We start from the raw sequence: 17,504 nt of genomic DNA, 5'->3' as shown, positions 1-17,504 counted from the left end.
TAAATAAATATTGCAGCCTCGATATCATTTTGAATTTTCTTTCACTCACGTAACTATGCAATATAGCGTGTATATAGTCATTACATCTCCGAATATTTCAGACCATATTTTACTTAAGAATTAAAGTGCGCAAGGGTTTTACTAAACCGGGGACAATTAACTTGATCCTAAAGGTATATTCAAAGGTTTATTTTATATTTCTGACGTTATTGAAAAATGTGAAAACTGTATTTTTCATGATTCACGGCGAATAAATCTTAATGTCTTTTTCTACATTCTCTTGGAGTTTCAATAGATCTAAAAAAATACAACTGAAAAATTAAATTATAAACTTTCAAAAATTTAATTTTAATGTATGCAAAATTTTTTATTTGAAAAAAAAAGTAAGTAACTTTAAAATAACACAGTAGTCATTTAATGATTAAAAGAAAATACAACATAATGTGAAATTAATATTTTTACAATGTCTGAACAAAATAATAATTCATAAAATCCAAGTTTAAATAAAATATAAAAGATAAATAGCGTAATTTCTTAAATGTGTGCTCCGTATATTTTATAAAACAATGTGTAATAACAATACTATAGACTAGTTTCTTACATGTTATCAGTTATAAACCGTTATACTAGATTTCTTTTTTGTTAAAGCTATCTTTATCATTTGAAATAGTGCTGCAATTCTAAGACAAGAATTTTGTTTTAAATTTTTTTAAGCAGAACTAACGTATAGTTACCATTAAATTACAATTGACAAAAATCAAAGAACAAGCATTTTATCAGTGACCTCTACAATTTTTAACAATCACAGGTGGTACTTTAGTAAATGAATAAAAGGTAGCATATTCTTTCAATTGTAAACATTAATAAGTTTACGAGCAAAACAAAAAGCAAGTAAAAGAAAAAAAATCTATATATCTAACTGGTTCGAGAGGTCCTGGCTAACAAAATTATATACTTACTCTAGCTTTTGAATTGGATTCTTCAAAAATTCTTGTAACAACGAGTTAGAGGATGATGTTTTAACATGAGAGTTATCTTAATTTTATTATCTGCTGGGTCTTAAAAAATAGTAGTAAAAAATATATTTTAATATATCATTTCAAAATTAAGTACAATTAATTTCCTCTAACTTTAAATTAATAATTTTATAAACTTTTCTGCATTCAGGTATAGATACTTTAATTTTGTAGATGAAAATAGATGAAAAAAAGCAAACAAAACTGTTAAGCGAGTCTCGCTTTTTATAAACATTGCTTCGTTTCATTAGGAAAAAGCCGAACATTTATTTACTAAAACGAGTACACTATTGCGGTAGTCAACCTTAAAACCGAAAATTAAAAATTTTCTTTCGTTTTAATTTTTTTAATTTTATTTTTATTACAAAAATTTTAACGCATCCCATAATTAGCAACACAGAAGAAGTAAGAACCACTGAGCCTACATAGTTTTCAAATAAAACAGAAATCTTTGTACAAATTAAAGAATTTTTGATGAGTTGGGTTAAAAAGTGTTTGATTTAAGTACTTCACAAAGCAAAAGAATAAGTAAAGCAGTTTATACAAAGTAAAATATATCATAAAAACTAGAGGAGAAACATTCAAGTAATTTTCTCTAACGAAATCATGCTTTATTAATACCCAAGTACAGATCTCGGCAGTTTTCAATTTATCTCTTTTTATTAGATATAATAATATCATTTTGATAATAATGTATTTTAAACAAACTCTACGTATTCCATGCCTACTTTTCCAAATAAAAATGTTTAGCGGGTAGTAAAAGGGTACCCTCTTTTCTTTATTATTTTATTCTCAGACTGTAGACAGGGTTAGTCCTACGTCATCAACGACGTCACTAGCTCTCCTCGTTCCAAACTTTGTTTTGAACGGAGCAAACAATATGGCGTTTCTCATGTAGTTAAAAGTGGGTCAACTAAATCTTTGAATATATTAATATAGAGTCGAATTTAACCACTGAAATGGCAAGAAAAAGAGTTACATATATTAATATTATGTTAATCTCTTTTTATGATATTAATTGGAGTAGCTTATTAATTGTAAATGATTATGAAAACTTTTCGTACATATGATTGGGAGAATTTGTGTTTAATATTTACCATATAAATTGTATTTATAATCTGGAAATCGGAAATTTGTGAATTTTATTATTTGAAAAATGTTATTTCTAATTTATGTTTAATTTTTCTTAAAATATGTATATTATATTAAATAAATTTTTTTTTATAATATTGAGACAACTTATTAATTGTAAATAATTATGAAAACTTTAAAACAAATTAAAAAGTTATGTAAGGAGCATGAATAAAGTCAGATAAATTAGTGAAAATTATAAAACATTTAAGATACAAGCTTTTAAAATAGCTCAAATTTATTGGTAAATTTACTTAATGATAGGAAATAAAAAATTATATGAAACCTAAACAAAAGTTTGAGAGTTGACAGGTCTTAAAACATATTTTCAACTTATTAAACTGTAGATATTAGTATTATGAAATTAAAAATAAATTTGGATAATGGTGACTTTTGAATGTTACGTTCAACATAAGCCAAAGCACTGTAACAAATAAAATATTATTATGAAGGTAATTTAAAAATTCTGATTCAGACTGTCAAATGCAAATTTTATTCCATAAAAAGTGATAACAGTAACATTTGCCAAATATAAAAGCTGTATAACTAAATATGTATACATACATACATTAATTAAAAAAGAGTTAAGTTTCTCAATTAAAAAATTTCTTAAAAATTTGAATTATATTTATTTGAAATGCATGTGAAATTAATATTATTAAATAAGTAAAATTTAAACACCTATGTGAATACATAGATTAATAAATATGAATGTTAAATAAAAGTTTATGTATGGGATAAGTATGTTTTAAAAAATTCTAAAAAAATTCATGTTGCACTTTCTTATAGAATAAAATAGGAATCTGAGATTTTAAGATAAATTCATATATATAACACCTAAAAAAATTGTTCCTCTCACATTTTAAAATGAAAATTAGAAATTTTAAAATAATTTAGCTATTCTATGTATTAAAATTCTGGAAACTATACATAGTATTGACCCTTTTAACATAACACTGCACTTTAACATAGCACTACACTAGTTACATTAAGAAATAATCTAATATTAATTATCTAATAATAAGGTATCTTAATTTTTTCAAAAAATTAATGCATAAAACTACTGTTAAAAACTGATTAATAATGATGATGACAAATACAAACAAGAAAAAATCTCAAGTTAAAATAAATCTGAGTTTAAACTTAAACTCTGTGCAGATTTAACTATATGTATACATATTAAATAAGTTAGTTACATAATTTATTCCTATTTAATAGTTAAAAACTAAAGCTTATGAGAATTAGCAGCAATAATCAGAAAATCTTAAGCAAACAAAGTTTACAATAACTACAAATGTAATCATCAGATATAATTTAATAAACAGACATTAGTATTGATAAATACAATCCAATTATAGATTGATTAAAAACTAATTTCTGAACGTTTTAAAACAATGCATGCCTTTCCATAACTAAAGAAAAAAATTTGATGTAGGTTAAGAATATGTAACAAATTCTAAATAAAATAAGACATTATTATAAACATGAAACAAGAGTTAAAAATAGTACTGACGCTTAAATTTTTATACATCAAAATTAAAGATAACCATTTTGAAACTTTTTTTATAGCATTTAATGCACTTAACTCGTAAAATCTACTGAATACCCCGTATAATGAAAACTACATAAATTAGGAATAAGTCCCTTAGAAGCGCTATATAAATTTATTTATTTCAATAATAAACTAAAAATCTTGCCGTCTTAAATTCATATAGGAAATGCCATTGAAATGGTTCGTTCGAAAAAATGTTTGGAACGCGTTTGGAAGGAGGCGGGGTGAAATACGTCATCACTGTCCCTGTCTATAGCTTTTGTTTAAACAACGCCAATTGCTTTGCGAAAAAGTTTGTAGGGTCAAGGTGGGTTGACACGATCAAAGTACTTTGATCAAAGTAAGCGCGCGCATTTACCAGTAGGGAAATATTTTTAGGGAAATGTGACGATTTAGAAGAAGTTGTTTTTGTTTACAGGGAATATGTTTATTTAGAACCTTTTTTTTTTTCAAGAAATCTGGATGTACTAATAGGATTTGAAAACTTCTCTATATTATCGGGTAAGTGAGAATTTCTTCGTTTTAATCAACTATATGTGATTTTAAAATGAATATTACGTTTTCTATTTTAAATACTACTAATTATATCACATACTAATATACGTTATACTAATGTATATATGATATCTTTGTGTAGTTAATAGATTATTAGAAGTATTTCTGAACTGAATAATCCGAAATAATAACAAAATATGTATTCCATGCCTAATAGTTCATTTATTCCCGATCTGTTTGTGTATTAATAATTTTTATTAAAGTTTATAAAATATTTAGTTGAACTGTTTTTTAGCTCTATCATTTTATAGTATAATATATTGCTCAACTTTTATTACTGTGTAGATATTAATACAGATTATTTTCTGTCAAAATTTTATGTAAGTAATTGTTGTTTTTGGTTACTTTCTGTCTATATTTAATTAAAGAAAAATAGCTTATAGAGAAAATTTTGTGTTATGATAAATGTGGAATTTTAAAAACATGGAGATCCATATGTCTTATTTAGGATTTAGAATAGTTGTTAATTCTATATTAAAATTAAGTCATTTTAAATTTTTATGCATTTCTAGCTTAATATTAAGATCTTTTTATATTAGTTTGATCTTTATACAAATTTGCTTGAGAGTTTTAAAATGTCCGTTTGTTTGATTTTATCTTTTTCGCCAAATGTTTTATTTGACCACATACACTCTAGCTTACTTGACACTAAAATAGTTATCATACAAAGAATATCTTATTTCCATGTATAATAATCATTATTTTCATGAGTATCTTATCTTGATGAACTATAGAAAGTTTTGTTGTTGAATAAAAATGTTTAATATTTCTTTAGTCAACTTCATTTTGGACTGTTCGTGATGCTTTATGCTATGCTACAGTTATTAAATTGAAATCCTATGGACTTGCTTTTATTTCTATTAACTTATGTAATAGAATAGTAAATTTTTTTTTGTTCAAAGTACATTATTTGCTCTAAGAAAGAGCAAAAAAAAATTTCTTTTTCTCTTTCTGGAAACATACAATATGCAAAATCTTAAATAATTTGATTAAAATGTGCTAGTTTTACGAACATAGATACAATACTTAATATATAATATACAGTGTGTTCTCTAAACACCGCTTTTGATATGTATTTTTATAATCCTTATCAAAAAGGAAAACAAAAAGTGTGTATGTTACAATTAGTATAAAAGTATTGGGAAAACATATGCACTATTGAAATCTGACTATTTGCAGTTAAAAAATGTCGATGTAATTAACATCAAAACAGGTTTAATTGGGTGTTGAAACTTGAAGATGTGTTTTTTATACAGTCAAATGTGTCTTGTTGTATATTTCTTTTTTCTTCCAGAAAAGTGATTTGTCATTTTTCTGTGTTTATTTTTTCCTTCCTTAAATACTAATTCGCTAATACTAATTTTTTGATAAGGTATTTGAAAAGACATATTAAGAGCAATCCTCATGAAATACCACATATATAGCCCAGGTCTCATTGTGCTCATCAAATTCAAGTTTTGTCAAAGTAAATTGAAACTTTTAATCTATGCATTTTATAAATATTGCTTTAATATTAATGAAGAGTTGATACTAATTTTGTTACTTGATTGTTCAAAATATACAAATACTTCATTCTCCTCAAAAATATACAAATTGGAAGTAACAGTCAGCACAATTCAAGTGCTCATTAATAGGCAGTTTATTTTTGAGTAGTAGGAAGTTATTTCTTTTCAAATTTAGTAAAGTAGTAACTTTGTGTATTGTGAGTATAGTTTAAATTCATTTATTATTTTTTCTAAATGAATATTCCATAAAGACAGTTTAATTTTATGTGGTGTAGACCATTTTGAAACACTATTACTATTACTTTTAAACAATTTTACTGAAATATATTAAAAAATTCAGAATTTTTTTGTGTTTTGTTAGAATTTTGTGAAAATTTTAAGGGGAGTAGTCGAAATTGTATTCGGAAAAAATTTGATATTATTAGTTGATTGTATTAGGAGAAGTTGATGGCGTAGCAAATGTTAATCACTAATTCCGTAGAAGACACACAAAAATCGAATGATAATAATGTAATGTAGCAGTATAAAAAAATTAAATCAATTGTAAAGAAAAGATTTATGAACCTTTTATTTATTTGTTTTTTTTTTTTGAATAATGTATTTTTTATCTCTTACAGGTTGACAGAATTTATTCTTCATCTCCTCTTCTGCATTTAAAATAGCCTGTATTATATCACAGCCGGAAATAATTACAAGCTTTCATTTTCTAAAAACCATAAACAGAAGTAGAAAGAGCAGTAGTGAAAGTGTTCAGAGAAAAATGTTTTGACCTTAGGGAGCTTTCATAATCATTTATAACTTTTTATCTTAATTTACTTAATTACCTTAATTAATCTTAATCTTATCTGGACTTTTATAATCTTAATTATGTATTACTTATTTTTGTTCTAAAAACTTTTGGGGGTTATTGTGGTAGCAATTTAAAAAAAAAAAAAAAAATTCTTGTACTGGATCTTTTATTGGGTTAATAACATTTTACTATGGCCTATTCAAAACTGTTATACAAAAGTTTTTAAATATATTTTCTAAACATTAAATCTGAGGAAATTTGCTATTATATATTCTTTGTAGATTAAAATTCAAATTATATTTTCATTATTAAACAGTTCAAGACTCTTTCTTTAAATTTAAACTTCTTCTAATTGTTTTATTTTGTAAAATTTTAATGTTGATACTGCATAATGTATATGCATGTTACATAAAATATTTATAAATCTTTGTGACAGTTTTCTTCAATCTTTTTGTTCTTATTCTCTTCTTTTTAAGTACTAGAAATTAGTCAAAATAGTTTATGGGAGAAAGCTTATAAATTTCTTCATTCATAGTTTCAGTGTATTCCATTAAAATTATTTCCTTAAACTAATATGTTTAATTTACTATAAAAATTATTTCATTCAATATATTGTTCTTTCCCATTTCAAATGATTTGTAATCCAATGATGTTTTTACCAATAAAATTTTTTAAACTAAGAACTATTACTTGTATGTTGCAAAAAGATAAAATTGGATTTCAGTGGAGTTGTATAATAAATTTTTAAATAATATATTTTTCTGTATTAGATGTAAAAGGCTTCAGCATGCAAAATTTATAGAAATCAATACTTTTCTTGATGTAAAAGTTACTCTATAAATAACAATAATAAACGATGTAGGAATCAAATAGCAAATGCCTAAAGTTATTGAATATCAAATAATGCTTCTAGAACTTTCTGGAAGCTTTTTCTCAAGTTGCTAAAGTTTCTCATCAAATATCACTGAAATCCAAATTTATTTACATTTATTGAAACAGTCTTTTCGTTTTAACTATTTCAATTCATAATTTAAAATCAACAAGTCTAATGGATTACCAGTAGGACCAGGTTTTACTTTTGATATATGACGAGGGATGTCAGAGAAGAATGCTGAAAAGTTAAGGTTTATTTATGTATAGTTTATTTTTCTAAAAAAAAAATTTTTTTTTACTCCTATATCTATTTACAATATCAGTTGTTAAAAAATTTGGCTTTAGAAGAGCATGATATAGCATAAGCTTTTTTATAAGGAGTTTGATAATAATTATTACAAAATAATAGCTTGCATAAGGAATACAAATTAAAAAATTTGTTTGAGTAAGTTAACATTCTTTAATGATGGTAACAAGTGGTATATATATATATATATAACACAATAAAAAACATAAAAGATTACGAGAATAATAAAGAAAATTTAGAAAAAATAATAGCTTTATTTGCTACACAAAAGTTGCTAGTACATAGAATTAATAAATTGCATCAAAAATACAGAGAGAAAAATGTAATAAAAATTCATGAAAAAAGAAGCTATTAAATGAAAAAAAAATTTAATACGTAAAAAAAAAAACATTTTTATTAAAAAGAATAAATTAAAAAGCCGGAATACAAAAACAACGAAAAAATGTAATATATATCTTTGTTTTCCGACTTTTTAAAATTTTTTTAAATAAAAATGATTTTTTTAAATATTTAAAACTATTTTAACCCAATTAATTTGAATAATTAATCCAGTAAAGGTATAAGAAGATTAATGGAAACTCCTTTAGTGCTTCAAAAGCAATCAAACTGGTTTTGACATTCAAATTTTTGCATACATAGTGATTTAAAAATGTGTATTTGTCTTTTTATTTAAGACATATTTCAAGGTAAAGCGAAAGAACTATAATAGCCACCTAGGTAGACCATTTATTGGTGAAAGAAAGGACATACAGATGGAAAAATACACATGCTAATACCAACAAAAGATAATTCGACTCCTGTGCCCTTTGCATTCAAAGTGTGAAGCCCGCATTAGAAACTAAATAAGAAAGAAATATGGAAAGCTACCATCACTTGGGTGCTTTATTTACATTGCACAATGGGCTACTGGTGACGGTCTGGGAAACATTCCTGAGAATGATCCGTAGACATACCATCGAAATTTTGATCCTCCCCAGAGGGGATGGCTCCCCTGCCTTAGTAGCGCGACGATCTGCTCGAGAAGTCGAGCACTTTACAGTAGAACAGCTTAACGAGGACCAATACCGCTCGCCCTGGGTCCCTACGCATTTTGCTCAAAGTGGTCACTCCACTCGTTTGATGACCGCAGCCAGTGATGCTTGATTGAGGCATTCTACTGGAAACTGTGTCTTTACGATCAGTTCACAGCGGGACTACTAGCACAAGTATTGTACAGAATGTAATGGAAATGGTTCCTCAGAGATCGCTAGCACAATATTCAAAATTTCGCTTTATGTGACCCTCCAAATTCACCTGCTATTTTTCATACAGTGAGAATGGGCTTGAGAAATAATTATTTTGAATTTTTTCTGTGATTAACTTGATTGTAACCGTGAACGTGAAGTTAGGATCGAGCTTCCTCACCCCACGAAACTGGAAAAATTGTATTTAACGCATCTTTGAAATTGACCCTTATCATTTTTAGAATCCTCTTAAGCAAATACGTCATAGATAACAATCAATTACCGATACCCACAATTGGCACAATTATCGCTGTTTGAATCAAAGTAGAAATTAAAGTTGAACACCCATCAAAGTAAATTACGTCACATCAAAGTGAGAGACAATTACAAATACAGGGAACTTTTTATATATTGACTTAATTTCAAAAACAATAATTTTCCTCTTTTCATTAATATAATCACAGGGTTGGTTAAACTACTTATATCAATGTCTAATAAAATATGATTTTATTTTTTAAACCTCATTAAATAATTTTAGAATTCAAATGAATTTTAAAAACACAGAGGCCGAGATTATTCATTTGATATATCATACTCTCAATAACAGTGCGTGACTTTTTTTCCCCTTCGCATTTTCCCTTTTCCCTAAAATTTCGATGTTCCCATTTTTGTTTTATTTACTTTTATGACTTACTTTGATTGCGCGCGCTTACTTTGATCAAAGTAAGATTGATGGATAAAAGCTAGCGTCAAGCTCACTCCGCCCAGTTACCAATTCCTAAATTGACCAAATATCGTGGAGATCACGGAAATTATTTTTAAAAACGCACTGTCTTGGATGCCCGCCCTTTTATAACCCTAAACTTTGGCGATCAGCTGAAATGGGTGATTGCCAAACGAAATCTATCGCCAACTGCTTGGATGCCCGCTTTTTGTGAACGTGATTGAAAATGGCGAAAATGTTTGAGCTGGACGTACTCGGAATGATTAAGCAATGAAACGAATTCGCTAGGTAATTCATATTTTTAATAGTAAATTTACTATATTATCTACAATGTTCTTTCGAATGCAAAGAGCTGCACCATTTACTCAATTAATTCAAAATGGCTTGGATATTTTTACTTGCTACCCATGTATTGCAACTACCTCACTACTGAAATCAGTTATTTTGCATCTATAGTTTCCTGTCATATCATAAACAAAATTATTTTTCAGAGCCACTTTCTAGATTTGATTGAGCTGGATTTTATATTTTGTCATCATGAAAATTTTATTTACAGGTATTTCTTATTAATTAAAGATTTATAATATAAATGTATGTTTTAAAAGCATTATATTTTAAAAAATCATGAGATTTTGTTAATATTAAGAGATTATACTAAATTTCCTGAAAATGCAAAGATTTAGAATTTAAATTACATAGTTTGTTTTCCTTTATGTGTAAAATTTATGTATTTTTGAAAATCATAAACCAAAAGAAAAAATTTTCATTTATCAAAGTTTTTCTATGTTTCCAGAAATCTTTAGTTAGATTGTCTAAAATTTGCAACGCAGTTTAGTAATGAAATTTCTTAAATTTAAATGAGTTGATTTACGTTTATTTCAGAAACATAATACAAAGAGATTTTTTTTCTAGAAAATATATTAATTAAATTTTATTTTGATAGGAAGCTTTTGTATTGAATTTTCTTCATAACAGGGGAGAGTTCTTAAATCATATTCATAATAGTTTTGTTTCAATTTTATTATAAACTTATGTTAAAAAGAAATTCTAAATATGAATCTGTAAAGAAACAGAAAAATTCTTATTTTGAATTTTGGATAATATTTATCATTTTCGTTCACAATTACTGCTCTTATTATTCTTTTAGATTGTCTAAACTATTACATAAATTATGAGCATGCATACTATAATCAAGAAATTTTATTCTATATGTATCACATTTATGTGCAAAACAATTTGTACACATAATTTAATTTTTATTTCAAATGCATATAAAATTATTATATTTCTTTAGAATATAATTCATATTAACAAATTAATGACAATTCAAATTAACTTATTTAGATTTTAATTTGAAATTAAATTTTTCATTTACTACAAACTATTTATATTTTTTTCTATCTATAATTTTTATTTTCTCAAAATTCCAAGATTTTTTACAGTTAATGCTTAAGTCAAAAACTACTATGTAAACCAAGCCTTGCTTATTTCTTCTGTCGCCTTTACTCTTTTTACTAGGGGATTCCATGGTGACATATTTAACTGTTTTCTTAAATGTTTAACCTTATTGAGATATTGATGTTGTCGCAGATGAATGTATTAGCAAAGATGGCATTCATTAAAACTGACAGGACAATATTCAGTCTGTGAAGAATGCATGACAAAGTTGCTAAAAAGAAAGTGTATGTATACACGACTTTATGTTTACTTATATATATGTTAACTAGATTCATGAAAACATTGTACTCTTGTCTTGACATTTAAGCCTGATCACCACAACTCAGCCCATTCAAACAAGAGAGAGTAGTCAAAGAACTGCATCAGACTTAGCACTTTGATGCTGTAAGGAAAAATATTCAGTAGAAAGTGTTTTTTTCCCTGATATTCTTCTTTGTACTACTTTACACAATGGAGAAAAATGTTTAGAGGCAATAGAATGTTGAATGTTATGAGTTAATTTAAGTACTAATTCTCTCACAACGGTTGTGGTTCTGCCCCTGAGAGACAGAGGGAAGATCGCTAAGAACATTGCCCCTGAATTATAAATACTCTTTCACTTTAAATATATTTGGTATATACTTAATGAATAATGAACTGTTTCAAAGTAACATTATACAAAACTAAGGAGAGAGAGATTACTGTAATAAAAATTTGTCTATTGCACAGAGATTCATCTAATTTTATTCTTTTTTTAGCTTAAATGACAGACAGATTCAAGAGGAGCCAATACGAGTATTTCAGTTAGTATCAGTAGTTAGTACTATTGCTACTAGTATGTTTTTTTTTTGTTTTTTTTTTTTTGATTATTCGACTAATTGTATATTAACTGTGGCATTTTACCTTAAGTGTTTTAGTTTTTTTTCTTCAACTATATTGCTGTAGTATTCTGTTTGCAAATTAAAATTTTAATAAAATAATAAAAGTCAAAATAAATGTCCTTAATGTTTATCAGTATTTGTCTTTAATCAAATGTAGGTTAAGAAAAAGTCAATGTTTTGCTGGTTATTATCTTCCTCTATTATTATTAAACAATAAATTTATTAATATATTGTTTTTTATATTTATTATTTTAGCATTCAATCTCTAAAAATGGTGAAAGATTTTAAAAGTATTTAAATCTTACCTCTTAATAAATGAATTATCATGCATAAGTATTCAACATGGTTGATTTTTACTTATAAAACTTTCAAAGTAATGTAAGGTCTCTTTTTTCTCCCTAAATGAAATATGGGCAAAAGAGGAGAACAGAAAAAAAAGCAATGAAAAGTTTATAAACTTTTATTATTAAACCATATTTTTGTTAATATTGGTTTGATGCTGTGGTTATTTTTTAAAGATTTGTATTTTCTCCTTTAAGGTTAACATAGTACTTGTATCAGAAAGTTAGTTGTTTATGTTATTTTTTTAAAAAATTTTTATTTCAGCCATCAGTCTGTTACTGTCTGATCGGAAAAACCAGAATTAAGTTTGCAAGTTGTGTGGTATAAGAGACAGTCTAAAAGAAATATGAGGTTTGTTTTTTAATATTTGATTCTATTTAAATTTTACTTGCTGATTTAGTAGTATTAGCATAGGGGTAGAAATGGAAAAAAAATAATTACTGGTCCATAGGACCAGTAACTAAAACATTTTACTAGTCCGCACAAAACTTTACTGGTCCGTCTACGCGTTCCTATTAGCTGCAAATAAAAAAAAAAAAATTAAAATTTTTGATTGAAAAAATCATGATTTTTTTTTTAAAAAAATCTTACATTTTTGATTTAAATCGCATTTTTTTGATTAATATTAATTTTGTATAAAAAATTTTTTAAAAAAAATTGCAAATAAGCTTTAAAATAGTTTTAAGTAACTCAAATACACAAGTTGCATAAATATACTTAGAATTTAAGAAGGAAATAAGATTAATTATACTACTTACTAAGATTAATTAGAAAAGAATATTTTAGCAATCAAGAACTATGATTTTTACTCAATTTTGAAGTAATCACAAAATTATTAAACTATACATAATCATAATGTAACAAAAATAAACAATATGATTGTTTTAGGACATAAAATATAAAAATAAAAAATAAAGGAGAAAAACATCTGAAATTAGCACGAATTATCAAGATGATTTAAACAAAGCATTTAGTAATATTAAAAAAAAATTGGTAATTTGTTTAAATCTTTAGTTATTTATAATTAGTCTTACAACCATAGCATTTATTATTCCTTTTGGCTCTTATTTTATAAAATATATTCTCAATTATAATTTTATATAAAATTAAAATTTTTTATTTTTTTTTAACGGAGATCGGCTGCGGCGGATGGTGGTCCGGCGGGCCACTGTTTATTATTTTATGCTGGTCCGACTCCGATTTTATTGGTCACGGACCGCCGTTAATTTTGAGCCCTGCATAACACAAATATTTATCATGTTTTCAGATAAACTACAGTTACATAGTTTGGGCATAGTTATCCAGTACCACAGTTTATTACTAGCAGTTCAGATGTAGAAACCATTATTTCTTTCTCTTGAATCTAAAATTCCAGACATAGTAATTGTATAATGACTAATGATAAAGTTACAGCTATTTCATTCAATACAATTTCCCATGTGCTATGTAAATGGCACACTCACAGGACCTGGCAAAGATTAACTTCAGTTGTTTATACAAAGCGCAAAATTGCTGTTCTGCTGTTAATCTCTTATTTTGTAAAAAAATTATTGCCCACCACATTTCTACAACTAGTCTCTTTGGTAGGCAGTGCACCCGCCAACCAAGCAGTTGGCTGTGAGGTCATTTATGTCATATGTAAAGAAAATAAATTTTTTTTTAAAAATTTGTGCTATGAGTAACTATTAAATGTTGTGATGTTATGTCCTATGGTTGCCTTTTTCTTAATGCTGTTAGTATTTATGTCTAAACTCTGATGGGTTCTGCAATAGAAATATTAAATAAGGTTAAACAGACACTACCCCTCTCTTTTAGACGTAAGTAACCTGACTAAATTGGAAACCAGCAAAAGAATTGAAAGTCTGAAACCAAGCAACAAACTTGTCATAACAATAATTTATTTAATTTTAGCAATTTAACTCTCATTGACTAAAACCCATAATAACTATAATACATCTGAATGCTGAAAGATTGAATTGAGAGAATTAGTTCAACCTCATGACAAGTTAGACATATATGGAGGAAGTGAGCCAATTTTTTATTGTTAATAATGGGAGCTTGGTCAACTAGCAAAGCACTAGAGAGATTGTCTAATTGTGGATGTGTGCTCCAATGTTCCGTTGACTGTGTCAACATGAGTGAGTCTGTGAATGTTTTTTTTTTTTTTTTTTTTTTTTTAATATATGTATATATGTAATTGCATGTGTGCATGCTTAACACTTTTCCAGCAATTAAAAATATCTTAAAATGTATACTTTTGTGTTGAATGTCACTCTGTTACTCAAGTTGATTCAAGGTAATGTATGCAATCCTTTATAGATTTACAATTTAAAAAGCTGTGCTTTTAGTTATATACTTAACCATTGATTGAAATCTTCACAAGGTATCTTAATTGCAATACTTATTAGAAGCAACTTGTTCTCTTCTAGCTTTTGCCTGGATTATATATGGAATTATTCTTTACTTATTTAATATAGTTTGTTTTTAATCTAAAAATTTAATTAGTATTCAGATTGCAGCTTGTTCTTCTACTGATGATCCATATTTGTCCCGGGGAATAGTCACACAGCATTGTCTGCTTAAAGCTTTTCTGTGAGATATGTTTACCAGGACTATGTTTCTACAATGGTTTATGCAGATTTTCATTTACTTTGAATAATATCTTTGTGCCATAACATGATAACATTTCAGTCATTGATTTTGCAATATGTAATAAATATAATTGTATATTTTTTAAATTCATAAAAAATAATTATGCTCTTTATTGTTTGGCATGGTTTTCAGATATTAATATAATTGAAGTCTTAGATTAAATTCTGACCCACTGCAGAATTTTAAGGTAACATGATTTCTATTTTTTTTTTTATCAAGAAAATGCTTCTATTTTACAGCTGGCTAACCAGACGATAGTTATAAAGAAGACTTTTAGCTGCTCCTTTCCTCAGGATGTTGCTACTAGTAGTGGGCATAGACCTTATATGATGGCACCAGCAAGCACCTTCATAGAGTCAAGCTGGCTACCAATACTCTTGTCTATTGTATAAGAACAAAAAAAAATGGACATGCTTCAAATTGTCAGATCCAACTTTATAAATTTTTTTTCTTCCTATTTTGTACTTTATACATATGCTTATCTCTTAATTACCACTTAAACATAGCTGCCAACTCTACTGGATTTTCCAGTAGACTACTGGATTAGGCCAGTTTCTCCTGGTTTACTGGTTTCATTAAAATTTCTCCTGGTTTTTGTACATTTTAGAAAATTCCCTAATATTGAAGAAATTTCCTAAAAAAAATCCTTATTGAAATAGAATTTTCGTGCAGATTATTGCTTGAATATTTAAATAAGTATTAATAATTCATAATGATGCAAACCTCATTTATAAAAAATAGTTCAACACTTTTTTTTCTTTGTTCAAAAATGTTCAGGTTATTTTTATTCAGAACTCTCTTTTTAATTTAATTAAAAAAATATTTTAACTATCTTTGATGAATTAAATGCCTATTACTATTCAAAATTCTGAGTAAACATCTACTGGATTTTTTCCTATCAGTGTTGGCAGCTATGCTTAAAAAATAAATAAATAAAAAGGTAAAAATAAAGATTATCAAAAGAAAAAGTAACTCATTTATTTATCATTTCTTGAAGATACATATTAAGAGAAATACACTATTTTATAGAATATCTATTCTAGGTATTTAATTAACTTTATATACAAGCTATTCATTTATTTATCATTTCTACTATATCACTACAACTGTTTCAGTTTAAATGATTCTCAAGTTAGAATTTAATGCTACTATATTTAATTAAAAACTTCTTAAATTTAGAAAATACGTCCTAAAGTATGTTAGTAGAAAGTATTGACCAATAGAAGCTAGCACTTGACTTGAAGAAAAGCCGGAGTTACGGGAAAACTTTTATTAAAGGAGCTCAAGGATTTTGTATAACTTTGATGATTGTTCTGTCTCTAAAAATTAAATATTGTGCCCTCTTTCCCTGTCTAAGACCTGTATTAGTATTTATCCTTCCTCACGGCAACGACGTTAAATATATATATAAAAGAATGCATTAACATGAGACATCAAAAAGAGCAAAATATACTATAAGAAAGAGCCAGAACAGATATAAAAAGTTATTAAAACTGTTAGCTCAAAAGGCATAATATAAAATTTATCATTTAATTCAGTCATAAAAATATTATACAGTCGTATAAACTTGAAATATAATATTCTGTTATTCTTTAAAAACATTCTAATTTATAAAATTTCAAACACAAACAAGAAAAAAAATAATAAGATTTTTTTTTTTTTGAAAGTGACTGACTCAATTTTAACTGTTAGTTCTTAAGATGACTTTTAATGATGTGCGAGACATTCCGTAGATTAATACTTCTCGGAAATATTTTTTCAATGCCCACCACTTCGGGCAACATCTGTCCTCATGGCACGTAGCAGGCATTATTGTTAATTTCTGTTCTGTTGGTCCTATTAAGGTGGATCAGCGTCATGCTAAAAGGACAGATAAATTACATCTTAGAAGAAAGAATACAGTTTTCCACTTGATTAAAAAAACAAAGCACTATTAATTCAGGTTATAAAGTAGCAGTAACCATGTAAGATTAAGCAAATACAAATAATTCATATAATGAGAATTAAACGGTTTAACTCTATTTAAGTTGATTTAAAATGAGGTCCAGAATCCCCTAAAACAGTATTTGGCCAAGGGCCGTAACTAAGCCGGGGCCCCAACGGTCAAGGGGGCCCCATATTAAGGGACCACGCGACATTTTTTCAAAACAGTTTATATATATATATATATATATATATATATATATATATATATATATATATATATATATATATATATATATATATATATATATATATATATATATATATATATATATATATATATATATATATATATATATGAAAGAGATTGTGTGAAGATTTGCTGAAATCTTCTTTTTCGTAGTTACAATCGACTTTAATATAGGGTGAAAGACTCTTTCCGAGAATTATTTGGTAGACGGAAAAAAAGGTCCCGGAAATAAAGGTACGGAAAAAAAGGTCCCGGAAAAAAAGGTACCTGGAAAAAAAGGTACGGAAAAAAGGGTCCCTGGAAAAAAAGGTCCCGGAAAAAAAGGTCCCGGTAAAAAAGGTAC

The 17,504-nt window shown here is 26.6% G+C and overlaps 2 long non-coding RNA genes across 3 annotated transcripts; both read left to right on the top strand.

Annotated features, from left to right (window-relative positions):
- Positions 1-3,329: 3,329 nt before the first annotated feature.
- On the top strand, positions 3,330-7,232 carry LOC147811033 (uncharacterized). The gene is made up of 2 exons (XR_015433107.1): positions 3,330-4,200; positions 6,377-7,232. It is a non-coding gene; the product is annotated as an uncharacterized LOC147811033 (long non-coding RNA).
- A 2,556-nt stretch (positions 7,233-9,788) lies between these two features.
- On the top strand, positions 9,789-17,050 carry LOC147811032 (uncharacterized). Of its 2 annotated transcripts, none has more exons than XR_015433106.1 (3): positions 9,789-9,964; positions 12,601-12,687; positions 13,604-13,709. It is a non-coding gene; the product is annotated as an uncharacterized LOC147811032 (long non-coding RNA). The 2 variants fall into 2 exon arrangements; XR_015433105.1 differs by lacking the exon at positions 13,604-13,709 and adding an exon at positions 15,228-17,050 and having other exon boundaries at positions 9,794-9,964.
- Positions 17,051-17,504: the final 454 nt, after the last annotated feature.

The sequence above is a fragment of the Parasteatoda tepidariorum genome, chromosome 4 (genome assembly GCF_982258835.1).
Source record: "Parasteatoda tepidariorum strain Cologne lab strain chromosome 4, Ptep-v5.0, whole genome shotgun sequence".
Taxonomy (NCBI): domain Eukaryota; kingdom Metazoa; phylum Arthropoda; class Arachnida; order Araneae; family Theridiidae; genus Parasteatoda; species Parasteatoda tepidariorum.
This window is presented reverse-complemented; position numbering and strand designations above follow the sequence as displayed.